Below are 11,468 nucleotides of genomic sequence, written 5' to 3'. Positions count from 1 at the left end.
GGCGTCTTTGGGAGGAAATCTGGCAGCACTTCAGAGGCTGTTGATAACATCTACAGTTCTTGGGATTTGCATGCCAGGCTGCCGACTAGACATCCACAGGAAGGGAAGACTTTCACATAATTTTTAAGACTTCCAAAAAAAAAAAAAAAAAAAAAAACAACCCAAAACCACCACACCCGCAAAATGCTGTGAAGTGCAGCTTGGGAAATCAGACCCAACTGGGACTTGAGAAGATCAAATGACTAATCCACCCTCTATGTTCTCATTGATTTCACTATGAATAAAAATAATTCAAGCGGAAGAGGAGAGGAAAGATGAAGCAACGACAGGGAACAAGACTGAAAAGGGAAGTCAGGTTCAGAGATGTTCCTGATTCTCCTCGTTCCATGAAACCCACGGGAGGTGAATTTTAGGAATTATCCAAGGGGAAAGAACCAGGTTGGCAGAGTCTACTCTACTCTTCCTCTCACAAACTCAGCTATTACAGCTCAGTAAGTGTAAGTGTTACTAAGCTCCTTGAGATAGAGTTTCACAGACAGGGTGGGAAGGTGAAGACCCACTTTTGGTCACAAGCTCCCCCAAATAAATTGCCTTTAATTTGCTTTCAAATCTAAAGGAACAAGGCAATCTCCAGTAGAACCCAGTACGTTTGGTGTGGACGTAGCAGACAGTTGTTGTTGTTTTTTTAAATGAAAAAAGCTCTCCCTGAGATAGAAACACTTACCCAGCTGTTTTGGTTGTTAAAAGGACCAACCTCTTGTGGCAGATTGTACACGTGAAGGAAACTATCTTGTCCCTCTTTAAGGGATGAAATGCTGCAAAGGGCTGCTGCATCCCCATGGCAGACAGCTTGGAGGGAGGAGCCGAGGTGGGAGCACCACCACCAACGCTGCTGCTTCCCAGGTAGGAAGGTCAGTGACCCAGGGCAGGGCTTTGGCGTTGAGGGTGCAAATGTGACCTGTAGGTCACATGGGAACCTTTTCTGCCACAATTGAGTGAATAACAATTTCCCATTCCCCAGCCTCCCAGTGGCCCTCCTCACAGCCTCTTGCATGGAGAGGTAGGAATGGTTGTGGTCTACTCGAAGCTGGGGAGATACTGTCCCTGTACCCAAGCCACCAGCCTGTGTAATGAAACAAACCATCCCCAAGTTCTGCAGGTATAGAAGCCCCAGAATACATCCAAATTTTACATTAATAATTGTTTTACTTATTTAAGATGGATAGCCTGGGAGCTTATGTCCCTAGGATTCCCGCAATTTATGGTTGAGTCTTTTCCCCAAGCGTGTCTCATGTCTGAGGAATCACTAAGCCTGCTGGGCTAAAATAGCTGAGTTATGCAAGAGGATGAGTGGAGTAGACTCTGCCAACGTGGTACTTTCCCCTTGGATAATTCATAAAATTCACCTCCCATAGGTTTTATAGGTAACAAGGAGAATCAGAAACATCAGGACAAAAAACAACCCTGGCAATGGGCAAGGAGACACCTGATTGGTGGTGTTGCTCTTATAGCAATCAGGGGCAAAGCAGATGTACAGTCCTTAGTTCATCCTAGCTTGATGCCTGTGTCGGTGGCCAGAGCTGTTTCATGCCTGAGGCACATAAAAACAAAAACAAACAAAAAAAAACAACAAAAAACAAACAAACACACAAAACACACACACACACACACACACACACACACACACACACACACACAAACAACAACAAAAAACCCCAATTAGTATTATTGTTGTTGGGATCATTTTCTGAGAGTCCTTTCCAGACAGTAAAGTTAAGAGAGTAGCCAACCGATACATATGGGTGACAAAAGGTGGCTCCAGATAGGTTCAACTGCTTTTACAAATAGCCCAAAGTTCTCCTTTGAGAACTATATCTAAGTTTTCTGCATTTAGTTGGAAAGTCATTTACTCCTTTCTTAATCATTGAGGTGAAAGGTCACATTGTTTTGATTAAACAAAGAAATATTCTTGGTACAAAGGAAGTCAGTGCTAGGATTGTGTTTTGTTCTGCTTTTTTTCAGCCCAATTTCCCCAGAACTGGAGAACTAAAGATCCTGTAATCAGGGAACTACATAGCAAATTAATTGTACTAATGTGTGAACCCAAACCTGGGCAGTGGGATAGAGTTAGATGCTTAGAAACATGATCATAGCCGGTGGTCTCTCTGTTTCATAACTTTTCCTAAGTTCTTAATTAAGCCATCTTATCTGACAAAATTTAAAAATTGCTTGTCCTTTCTTTCAGATCAAGCAGCTGGAATAATTTATGGTATTTAGATAAATTTTGTATCAAAATATACAACAAATCTTTGTATCAACCAATTGCAACTTCCTGACTCTTCTATTTTATATATATATATATATATATATTTTTTTTTTTGGTTTAATTTTTATTGAGTTCAGAGAGGAAGGGAGAGGGTGTGAGAGATAGAAACATTGATGATGAGAGAGAGTCATTGATCGGCTGCCCCCTGCATGCCCCACACTGGGGACTAAGCCCGAAACCCTGGCATGCGCCCTTGACCGGAATTGTACCTAGAACCCTTCAGTCCTCAGGCTGATGCTCTATTCACTGAGCCAAACCAGCTAGGGCTCTTCTATGTTTTTTTCACACCTCCCTGCTGTTCCTTCTACCAGGAATCTCTTCTCTCTTTTCCTGACTCTCTAAAAAGCTCAACTCACTCCTCAAGTCTCAGTTCAAGTGACACTACTTTAGTTATCTTCTGAGGGAGCATCTGTTAGAGTATCTACTCCCCAATATTCACAATTAGTGGGGATTTTCTATGGTGTGGTGGTTGTTGGATCTCTTCTTCTAGGCGAGGTTTTCTGAAAGCATAATCCTTGGGTCACTGGCATCAGAACACCTGGTGGCAGGCAGAAGGAATTATTGAAATGCATGGTCCTGAGCCCCACTCCTCACATTCTCAGTCAGAGTCTCAGGGATCTCTGTTGAGTGAATCCCAGGAATTTGCATTTTTACTAAGCTCTTTAGGAGATTCTTAGGCAAATAAAAAATTGAGAACCACTGCAGTATACTATATAAGAGCAATAAAGACTACATGTTTATTCATCTTTGTGTCCCTAGCTAACTAGCAGGTAACCAGGTATTTAGTTGGTGCTTAACAAACATTGAATGATAAATAAATGCCTAATGGAGACTGCATACTTTATTCCTTCCTTATTATTTTCATTTAGTCATTTATTAAGAATCTACTATAAGCCACACATTCTTCTAGGAACTAGGACTGTAATGGTGAGCAAGTCCCACTCATCCAGAGTCTATTATCACATGATTTCTTCTAAACTCTGTTACTATTGCCAGTTGCATAGACATCCAGCTCCTTATTCAGATGTTATCACTCATTACCCATCATTTTATGCATCTGCTTAATTTTCACTTTCCATAATGCCTAGCCTCACCCCTTAAATTCTGCCACATCTGCAAGATCCAGTTTAAGTTTCATTTCCTTCACAAAGTCTTGTTCCTTAACTCGTTAGTTCTATCTTTATCTTTCCCCTTCTTAATCACTCAAAGATAGCTCCCCTCAATTGCTTCAGCAATTGCTTCATTAAATATTTGTTTGAGGAAGGATGTCCCATGTTATTTTCTAATTGTGTCATGGATATGTATCACATGACTCTTACACTAGATTGTAGATTTTATGAACACAGGAGCCAAATTGTGTCTTTTTCAGCAAGTTCTGAGGTTCTCAGCATTTCATTTACTTGCTCACTTCTGCATTCAACCCGTAAACATTTAGGGAGCACCAACTATGTATGAGATACTATTGGCCAGTCCAAATGACCTAACTTTGTACTCAAACCAAACCAAATGAATCAGCACCTATAAGGTGGGGCCCTAGCATTGATTTCCCTAAGTAGCAAGGTAGCCAGCTAATGCTAAAGGTAAATATTTCAATTAACTAATCCTTTTGGCTCCAAATCCCATATTAAATTTATTTCAACACTTTATTTATTCTGCCTCTACACCCAGTCAAATAAATAGGTCTGAAAGACTCGGTCCCATTCCATAATCCCCTGCATGATGAGGGATCTGCCACTTATACAAAGAGTAGGGATTAGGAAGAGTAGCAGATTAAGAGAATGTAGAGAAGGGTAGGTATGAGGAGACTGAGAATTGTGTCATTGTGATTTCTATGAGTCCTGAGCAAGCCTGTTGTCCCTGGACAAAAATATGTATGTGTACACACACACACACACACACACACACACACACACACACACATCTACGCGGCTTGTTTTTGTACTTTTGTATGTGGCTAGAAGCAGAGTATCCCGAGAGAGCAACACAAAGGAAAAGGAAAAGGAAAAGTGATACAGGCTATTCTGTTGTATAGTTTGCCTTTTACTAAAAAGCAAAACAAAAACAACAACCACACCAAAAAGCAAAAAACAGTTCCTTTTGACTAACAAATTCTATGCTTCATCTTGAACCAGAACTACTAAAAACAACATATTTTAACAATGTTGTTATCTTCCAACATCTTCTACAAATATTTATTGAATGAATCCGTGAACTCAAGCCGAGTAACATTAATATAAACACACATGTTCGGATGTAAGCAGCTTTTCTATGAGGGTTCTTGGGTAGCTATTAACCTCAAATAGCAGTTCCCAAACTTTGCTGATCATTAGTCTTCTGGGAAAATCTCAGTGCCCAGGTAAAATCCTTTGTCAATTAAGTCAAAATATCTGGGAGTGGCAAAGAAAAAACTGGATTTGTAAAGATTCCCAAGTAATTCCAATGTGTAGCAAAATTAGAGAACTGCTGTCCTAGTAGATTTTTGTTGCATGATTGAAAAATATCTGGAGGATAATTAATCATAATAAATAAATATCATTGGGTCTATAGTGCTTGGATTTCTAAAGGAACAAGATTATGTATATATTTTACGGAACTAGTCTTACATCTACCTGCATTTGTATTGCATTAATTTATATGTGTGAAGGGTAATTCCAAAAGAGCGATTGGTTCAAAAGCCCTTGGGTGGGTAGCGTATGAGTTGGACTGTGACATAATATCCAGCATTCTTTTTTTCCCCATTACCCCCCACCTCCCATTTATGCCCCCACCCCCCTGTTGTCTGTGTCCATTGATTAGGCTTATATGCACGCATATAAGTCCTTTGGTTGATCTCTCCCCTTTACCCCCACTGTCCCCTACTTCCCCTGAGGTTTGGCGTTCTGATTGATGTTTCTCTGTCTCTGGATCTATTTTTGTTCATCAGTTTATGTTGTCCATTATATTCCACAAATGAGTGAGATCATGCGATATTTATCTTTCTCTGCCTGGCTTATTTCACTTAGCAAAATGCTCTCCATCTCCACCCATGTTGTTGAAAATGGTAAGAACTCCTTCATTTTTACCGCAGCGTAGTATTCCATTGTGTAGATGTACCACAGTTTTCTAATCCACTCATCTGCTGATGGGCACTTAGGCTGTTTCCAAATCTTAGCTATGGTGAATTGTGCAGCTATGAACATAGGGGTGCATATATCCTTTCTGATTCATGTTTCTAATTTCTTGGTATATATTCCTAGAAGTGGGATCACTGGGTCAAATGGGAGTTCCATTTTTAGTTTTTTGAGGAAACTCCATACTGTTCTCCACAGTGGCTGCACCAGTCTGCATTCCTCGCAGCAGTGCACAAGGGTTCCTTTTTCTCCGCATCCTCGCCAGCACTTGTCATTTGTTGACTTGTTGATAATAGCCATTCTGACAGGTGTGAGATGGTACCGCATTGTTGTTTTGATTTGCATCTCTCTGATGATTAGTGACTTTGAGCAGGTTTTCATATGTCTCTTGGCCTTCCTTCTGTCTTCTTTCGAAAAGTGTCTATTTAGATCAGTTGCCCATTTTTTGATTGGGTTGTTTATCTTCTTTTTGTTAAGCTGCATGAGTTCCCTGTAAATGCTGGAGATTAAACCCTTATCATTGATATCATTGGCAAATATTTTCTCCCATGCAGTGGGCTTTCTTGTTGTTTTATTGATGGTTTCATTTGCTGTGCAAAAGCTTTTTATTTTGATGTAGTCCCATTTGTTTATTTTATCTTTAGTTTCCATTGCCCTAGGAGCAGTATCAGTGAAGAAATTGCTTTGGCATATGTCAGAGATTTTTCTGCCTGTGGATTCCTCTAGTATTTTTATGGTTTCCCTTAATATGTTTAAGTCCTTGATCCATTTTGAGTTTATTTTTGTGTATGGTGTAAGTTGGTGGTCTAGTTTCATTTTTTTGCATGTATCTGTCCAATTTTCCCAACACCATTTATTGAAGAGACTGTCTTGACTCCATTGTATGTTCGTGCCTCCTTTGTCAAATATTAATTGAGCATAGTGATTTGGGTCGATTTCTGGGTTCTCTATTCTATTCCATTGATCTATATGTCTGTTCTTGTGCTAATACCAGGCAGTTTTGAGAACAGTGGCTTTGTAATACAGCTTGATATCTGGTATTGAGATCCCACCTACTTTGGTCTTCTTTCTCAGGATTGCTGTGGTTATTTGGGGTCTTTTTTTATTCCAGATGAATTTTTGGAAAGTTCGTTCTAGGTCTGTGAAATATGCCGTTGGTATTTTAATGGGAAGTGCATTGAATTTATAGATTGCTTTGGGTAGTATGGACATTTTGATGATGATGATTCTACCAATCCATGAACATGGTATGTTCTTCCATCAGTTTATGTCTTCCTCTATCTCTTTTTTCAGTGTCGTGTAGTTTTCCGCATATAGGTCTTTTACCTCCTTAGTTAAGTTTATTTCTAGGTATCTTAATTTTTTTGGTGCGATGGTAAATGGGATTGCTTTTTTAGTCTCTTTTTCTGTAAGTTCATTATTGGTGTATAGAAATGCAATATCCAGCATTCTTATTAGGGGTTCCAGAAGCTAGTATTCCAAGAGTTTGTCTTTTTACCATCTAATGACAGCAGATGGAATCCAGAATGATGTAAGGAGGTAGATGTCAATCTGTAAAAAAAATAGTTGAAAGAATATAAAAATCAACTAAGAAAAAAATTATGATTTTATTTTAGTCATAGGAATTTAATAGTGGAATGTGAGGTTACACATTACATTCTGCACTATTGCATAACCCAGGGCATGGCATTTATATAAGAAAAAAAAAGTAATAGAATGGGGATAAGTGGATTTATTACTTCGTCATCTACTGTTTGTCACCAGGCATTTGACACATCATCATGACTAATCTGGCCATGAACTATGTAGAGTGAATGTTGTCTCCCTTTTCCAGATAAAGAAATTGTGGCTCAAAAAGATTACTTGGAATAAATTTAACTAAGTAAATGAGTTTAAATTGCAAAAGTAAGCTAATACAGAATTAAAGTTTTTTTGTGTGTTTTTTTTCACTGTGTCAAACGGACAAGGTTTTTCCAGATATTAAGAAAAGTTTTCTACTGAGAAAGCAAAGATTCTATGTTTCATTAAAATAGTTATGTGTTATGTTGTGTTAATCAGCTACTTGATTAACTTAAGGAAACCATCTTTCTTCATTTTAAGAACTAAAGTTTGATAGCCTGTATTTATGTTTGATACCTTTTATTCTCATTTTGGGTAAGTACATAATTTAATATCTATCTATCTATATATAAAGCCAGTGACTGGAATGCTGTAAGGACCAGAACGACCGGTCGCTATGATGCCCACTGGGGCCAGCGCACCACCCCATCGTGGGTGGGACTGGTGGCCAACCTCCTGCGGCCCCTCCCCTTGCCCATCCCATCCCAGATCAGACCCCCATCCCGATTAGGGGTGGGGCCGGCCTGCCAACCACCAGCAGCCCCTTCCCCCAGCTGGCCCTGCCCATGATTGGCCCCCACCACCCTGATAGGTCCACGGCCCATCCCCCCAGACAGCTCTGCCTCTGATGGGCCCACCCCACACCAATCAGGGGTGGGGCCGGCCAGCCAACCACCCACGGCCCCTCCCCTTGGCAGGCCCAGCCCTGATTTGGCCCTGATCAGGGTCGGGCCGGCTGGACCCCACCTGTGCATGAATGCGTGCACTGGGCCTCTAGTTGTTTCGTAATGACAAAATGGTTAATTTCCTAAGATGACAAAGCTCTCAGTAGCAAAGCTAGAATTCAAATTCAGATTGACCTGTCTCCAAGATTTACATCTATTCCATTGCACAGACCATACATGGTCCTTCCTCTCTCCTGTATCTCATCTGGGTGCACAGTCTGTGTGCTCTGCAGTAACAGGCTATGTCTTTGAAGAGAATAGAGTTACTAATTACTGATGCTAACAAACAGGAACTAGCGTCATCTGTCCCTGTGAGCTGCCGAGTGTAGCTGGGTGGAGATAGTCATGTGGGAGAGATTTGGTCTCTTATGTTTGAGGAAACTGGAAATGCTTAGCAAAAAGCTTGCGCTGATTTTAATAAATTCTTTCCTGGAGAAAATTAGTCTCTGACATCAGCATCTTCCAAGACTGAAAGCAGTTTAAACTTGGAACATCTTTCAGAGGCCAGAGAACACATTTCTTTCTTCATTTCCAGAAACACTCAGAAGAGAGGATGCAGTTTGCTAGGAGTAGCGCTGCCTTTGGGACTGTGTCTCTTTGGATATTTTTAGAACTTCCATCTGTCGTGACTGAGGGTGGGAGATGAGATCCTAGTGGCCTGTTATGAAGAGCTACCGTGACTCACCACCATGCCCTTAGCTATTCTCCAGCTACTCCAACCGCATCCTTGGTTTGCATCATTAGCTTTCCTCATTCACTAGATTTGAAGACTCTCAGCTCCCATTCCACTTTCTTTCTATTGCATCACCTCATTGGTTTATGGGAAAGACAATAGATATGTCAACAAGGCAAGTCTACTCTGCCATGCTGCTGCCATCGGCAGGTTGCTTGCACCCTGCTGGTAGACAAGCTGGAGACCCCTTTGTTGTGTGTAGGTCTGATGTCAGTGGAATTACTCCAGCAGGCCCCTCACTTCAAAATTCCTTGATAGTCTCCACTGCAATGGCCTTTGTTTCCTTTTTTGCTCTATCTCCCTATGGCCATATCTGTTCTTTATACCAACTGGAAATGTTCTATGGTGGAAACTAGTATCATAGCCTTCTCTCCCTTCAAGACCCTAAGTCACATGCCATAACTTTAACATAATCAAGAGTTCTAGTCCCTCTGCAGCTGCCTTTTATCCCCATACACTACCCATCTCCTGGCTTTACTTCTTTTTTATGCAGGCCTTCCCCATGCTGCATCATTTCATCCACTTCATCCGCATCACAGAATCTCTAACATTCCAGGACTCTTTCCCTATCTACACATCTGCAGATAGCAAACCATGGCGTCACCCAACTCTCTGCTTTCTCTACTCCTACAACCACTTACTGCAACACACACACACAGACACACACACACACACACACACACACACACACAAACACACACACACAGTACACTGCATACTATGCAAATTGGTACTGTTATAAATGTTTGTATTCAATTTGAGCTGGATATTCACCACCACTTGACAATACTTTGAGTAATAGCTATATTTTAGGCCTTATATTATTACTCTGGCATTTGATGGTATTTGTTTGAAAACCATTTCTCCTTTGCCATTTTTTTTTCAGGTTCTCCACTAATCTAACCATTTCTTTGCAGTCACCTTTGTTGACTAATCTTTCTCCACCTGCATTTTAAATATTATCCCGAATCGGTCCTTGATTCTCTTAATTTCTATTTTATTCATTATTTTATGCATCCATGGTATCCACAATCATCTGTGGATGACAGTTCCCAAATCTCTATTTTAAGACTTAATACCTTGCCTGAGTTAGTTTCATGTCAGACTCCCTACCTGACTTGTCCTCAGTTTTCTCCCTTGTAAAATAGAGAAAACAATCATATTCATCTCAGAGGCATTTGGGATGTTGAGAGCATTGAAGGAAATGGCATGTAAAGTATAGAATGCAGCTTCTGGGAAAAAAAAGAATGTGATAAAGGGGAACTATTGTTATTGCTATTGTTCTATAGTTTAACATATATGTAAAATCCCCAGGTTTTCCTTAACACAGACAACAGAGCCTTCAGCGTATGATGCAGAAGAACAGTGAAGTGGATAGTCAGAGACCTCTGTCCTATACATTAATTGGTCTCAGTAGATTCTTTATAGGCCCCAATTCCACCAAAAATGGGAAAATATGAAGTGCACTGTCCAGTATGCAAGCTATTCAAACTTGCATATCAGACCAGTGGAAAAGTCAAAAGGTGAATCTAGTCCTTAATTTCCAGATAATGCTCAGCTAAAATTTGAACAATGGATAGTCAGGGTGTTAAGAAATGCTGGTAGTTGTATTTAGATTAAAAGAAGATGCAGGATCTAAATGCCTCAAATGATTGTGAAGTCACAATGTTTAGTGTGGTTTTCATAACCAGACACAGGATCATTGCAGCTAAAGTGGATGATGCTCACACCTTACTGGGTGTTAGGCGAGGAGATTTATAAAGGATCCTTTTTCACTATTTCTCGCTAAGAATTTACTATTATGAATGGATTGGCTACATCCATGACCAAACAAAGACTTTCACATGAATAAAATCTAAGGAAGCATCTGCTATGACTCTCTGCCTTCCCAGACAGAGGCCTGATGAAGCCATGGACTCAGCTGGGATGCGATATTGCAGGAGCCTGAGTTGGTGATCATTTCTCAAAAGGAATAATCAAAAACAGTGAGATGAGAAAAACAAAACAAAGTGTCAGACAGAAATCCACTTCGAAGAGCTTATCATAAGAAACCAATCAGAGATCTAGGCAATGATTTGTGAGCAAGAATGTTCATATGAACATTCTTTTTTTCAACGGCAACAACCCAAATGGAAACAACCCAAATATACTAGGACATAGACTCAATAATGTCTGGTACAGTCATATGACTGAACAGGAATTGCAACCAAAAGCTAATGTAAAAAACATGTCCTTAGGAGTATTATTGCCATGAGAAAAAAAACAACAACCATGATATAACCCTTAGAGGGAAATCATAAGACAGAATATGGAAGGTGATAGTAGTTTTGTAAAAAGAAATATGTATATATAAATCACCAGGAGGAATATTGCAAAGCACCAGTAATGGTGGTATCTAGAAGTATGATTGCTGGTGAAATGAATATTCTTTTTCTCTGTACTTAAATATTTCTTCATATTTTACTTACATTATTTACTTATTTATGTAATGTTATAATGGAAAATTATACTTAAGAATGTAAAAGGCAAAAAAAATGCAGACGGTGAATTTCTTGGCAAAAAGCCAATAGGTTTGAGAAAGGACAGACCTTTTAAAAAGGAGAACAATTCAGAGGCAGAATTAAAACAATTTCAAGTTGAAGATTGGGTACTGGCAGTCTTGAGCACAATCAGAGAGGGGGATATATCATGGGCATGGAAGAGAAGTGAGTAGGACAAGGAAGCATACTGATAGC

Source organism: Cnephaeus nilssonii (assembly GCF_951640355.1).
Source record: "Cnephaeus nilssonii genome assembly, chromosome: 16".
Classification (NCBI taxonomy): domain Eukaryota; kingdom Metazoa; phylum Chordata; class Mammalia; order Chiroptera; family Vespertilionidae; genus Cnephaeus; species Cnephaeus nilssonii.
The sequence above is the reverse complement of the archived record's forward strand: the minus strand, read 5'-3'. Positions refer to the sequence as shown.